Source organism: Otolemur garnettii, unplaced genomic scaffold (genome assembly GCF_000181295.1).
Source record: "Otolemur garnettii isolate 467f Iridium unplaced genomic scaffold, OtoGar3 scaffold00247, whole genome shotgun sequence".
NCBI lineage: Eukaryota > Metazoa > Chordata > Mammalia > Primates > Galagidae > Otolemur > Otolemur garnettii.
This window is the reverse complement of record NW_003852642.1, coordinates 898,599-902,329: the sequence shown is the minus strand read 5'-3', so window position 1 is coordinate 902,329 and position 3,731 is coordinate 898,599.

Genomic DNA, 3,731 nt, shown 5'->3' with positions numbered 1-3,731 from the left:
GCTTTCATATAAAAAGGTTTAAATTAGTTTCATAATAGGGGTGTGTACATTGGATACTTTTTCCTCCATTCTTGTGATACTTTGCTCAGAAGAACATACGGGTATCTTTAATGTTACAGGATGTGATTTGAGGAATCCTTTGTGGTAACCTTCCCAGAATTTCAGAAGTGGGTGACCAAAGCATGACACTAAACAGAAACCTCCAGCTATCTTCCCTGTGCAGGAACATCTAATCCAGGCATCCTCAAACTCCAGGCCCCGTGGGCCACAAGCGGCCCGCTGAGGACATTTATCTGGCCCGCCAGGTGTTTTTGCCACTGCTGCCTGTCCTGCTTAGCAGCCAACTTGTACCGGGGTCCACAGTCTGGCCCTCCAATGGTCTGAGGGACAGTGAATTGGCCCCCTGTTTAAAAAGTTTGAGGACCCCTGACCCAAGACCTATCCACATAAGCAAATGCCTTCAGAAAGACCACAGGGAGCCTGGAAGACTCATAGAGTTACTGAGCTTGGGGAAAACCCAGTGCTGGTACAGTCGTGATGATCAGAAAGTTAGATTAGAACACTCATTCTCTTTGATTATCTGGAAAGCCTTCTTAAAATGGACAGGTTAAAATAAGCCTAGACTGAGAAGATTAAAATAAATACCTAACCCTTCAATGAATACCTGTCAGTGACTTCATAGCACCAAGAGCATCCTCACTGACAGTGACTGATCCTGGAATGATGAACACAGGTGTCCTTTCACACAAAGAATTCAGTGTAACTGTCCTGAAGGCCAGTGGATTGCAAGTCACATAGAAAAGGAATTCAGAAGCCTATCAGAAACTTAACAAAAACATCAAAATAATAAAAATAGGCAGAAATCTTCATGCTAATAATTCCCTGATTTCCATTTCATTTTTAATAAATTTATCAGGTAGTTAGCTTTCAGCACTTCATACTACTCCAAACATTTTTTTTTTAAAGTTGGGTGATAATTCTGTGAAAGATTCAGAGATTATTTCTATTCTCCAGGCAAAAAAAAAAGTGCATAAAGGATTGATTATGTTTGTGACGTCTTTGTAGGCAGAATAACAGCATGAATAAGAATTGGGCAGGCACTCGTCATCCCAGTTTGGCATACGATTTTCTAAGATCTGATCCGTCATTTCTTTTTTTTTTTTTTTTTTTTTTTGAGACAGAGCCTCAAGCTGTCCCCCTGGGTAGAGTGCCGTGGCATTACAGCTCACAGCAACCTCCAACTCCTGGGCTCAAGCGAGTCTCTTGCCTCCGCCTCCCAAGTAGCTGGGACCACAGGCGCCCGCCACAACGCCTGGCTATTTTTTGGTTGCAGCCATCATTGTTGTTTGGCGGGTCCGGGCTGGGGATTCGAACCCGCCACCTTAGGTGTACGTGGCTGGCGCCTTAGCCAGTTGAGCTATAGGCGCCGAGCCCTGATCCGTCATTTCTTAGGCCCACCTTACTTTACCATACTGTCATACATAAACGTGCCCCTTCAAAGACCATTCACCACAGACCCATCTTATTCAACTCCCATTAATGTCAGCTACTTTTATGCACAGTACAACACATACACACACCTGTTGTAACATGACAGGTCATTAGAATATCTGTTAGATCTTTGATCAATATTACATTCTTGCCTCCTGGATTTCATTCATGCTGTTTTCTGCTGAATTTAACTCCTTTCTTACTAGAATGTATATCCTTAAATGCTTCTCGTTCCTTTTTCAAATATCACATTCAATCACTATTTAGTCTGTGAAGACACTCTTTTTTAATATTTTTATTTTTAACTACTATGAGTACTTAATAGATGTATATCTTTATAGTGCACATATTGATACAGGCATACAATGTGAATTAAACAAATCATGGTAATTGGGGTATCCATTAGCTCAGGCATTTAACATTTCCTTGTGTTAGGAGCATTCCAGTTCTAGTCTTTTCATTAGTGTAAAGTACTTCCTAACTTATTGTTGATTATACTCACTTTGTTGTGCTGTCAAATATTGTTCATTCTAGCTAACAACCTCACTATATTCTTCCTCTCATTAACCATCCACAGTCTACCCTTCTGCCTCATACTCCTCCTAGCCTCTGGTAAGTATTTTTCCACTCTGGCTCCGTGATATTGATTGCTTTTGATGTTTAGCTCCCACATGTGCATGAGAACTTGGGAGATTTCCCTTTCTGTGCTTATCTTATGTCACTTAACACAGTTTTCTCCATTTCCATCCATGTTGTTGGGAAATGTAGGACTTCATCTCCTTTTGTAGCTACAGAGTATTTCTTTGTATATATGTATCACAATGTCTTTATCCATTCATCCACGGATAGACGATTGTGTGAATCCCAAACCTTGGTTATTGTAAATAATGCTGCAGTAAACACGAGAGTACAGATATCTATTCAATATACTAAATGCCCCTCCTTTGGATTCATACCCATATCTGAGATTGCTGAGTCATACAATAGTTCCATCTTTAGTTTTCTGAGGAACTGCCATACTCTTTTCCATAGTTTTAATACTAATTTGTATTCCCAGTAGCAGTGTACAGGGTTAGTCTTCCTCCACATCCTATGAGCATTTATTATTGCCTTTTGGATAAAAGTTATTGTACCTGGGATGCTATCCTATCCCATTGTTTTAATTTTGATTTCTCTGATGACTAATAATGTTCAGCATTTTTTCATGTACATGTGGCCATTTGTATGTGTTCTTTTGAGAAATAAGTCTGATAATCTTCACATTGAGTTAAAGAATTCAGCTATGGAAACATTTATACATTCCTGGTGAGATGAGAGGAAGTAAAAGAAATCCTTCCCAGTACCCCTGGCATCACGAACAAATTCCCACAGAAGCTGTGTTTGTTTGGCCCTGGTCTCACTGTCGTGTCCTCTCTCCTGTTCTTTGGGCTGTGCTTCTGCTTCTGTGGCTTGCAAAGTGACTTCTAGCCAGGTGCCCTTTCTAGAAGCCTGTTAGATTCTAACCCATAGAGGAAAGGAGGGTGGGGAGAAGAGACAAAAAGAGAGGATGGGAAGAAAATGGAGAGGAGTAAAGAAGGAAATCTTTTTCCCTTATATTTTTCAGCCGCTGTTAATGTGATTCCAGCCACTTTAGATGCTTGGTGTCTTCTTCCAGCTTCACATGGCACCCTATTCAGAAGTGGGAGCAATAGTTTGGCATGGTCCCCTTTGGTGTCCAAAGTCCCTGCAGAGTGTGCCACCGAGGTGAAAACTGCTAAAGTCCAACCCAGCCTCAGAGGCCCAGGCACGCTGTGAGTTTTGTCTCTTCCTTAAGGGTTAGAACTGCTCACTGCACAGCTTCTGTGCTCTGAGGCACTGCGGACCATCCTCCTCCCCACTGCCCTCTGGCATCAAGAGCAACAGCTGCTTAGAGCAATTAATGACCCTTTGGTTAATGCAGACAGCCCCCAGGTTACCAACAAGGTCAGTTCTATAGATTTGTTCTGAATTGAATTTGCATGTATGTCAAAACAGGTATGTTGGCCTATTCCCTATAATCGTCTTGATTTGTAAGTGTGATTCCATGTTAGTCAGATAACTGTAACTCTGGAACTGCCTATACACAAAATGCCCTCTGCCCTTTCAGGCCCCTAATAGCTAAAATTCCTTATAGTAAATCCTGCTGGTCATTTGTTTTCCCAAGACAACCCTGACTGACAGAACATATATGACATTGTGGCCAATTCATGATTCTTGAAGGC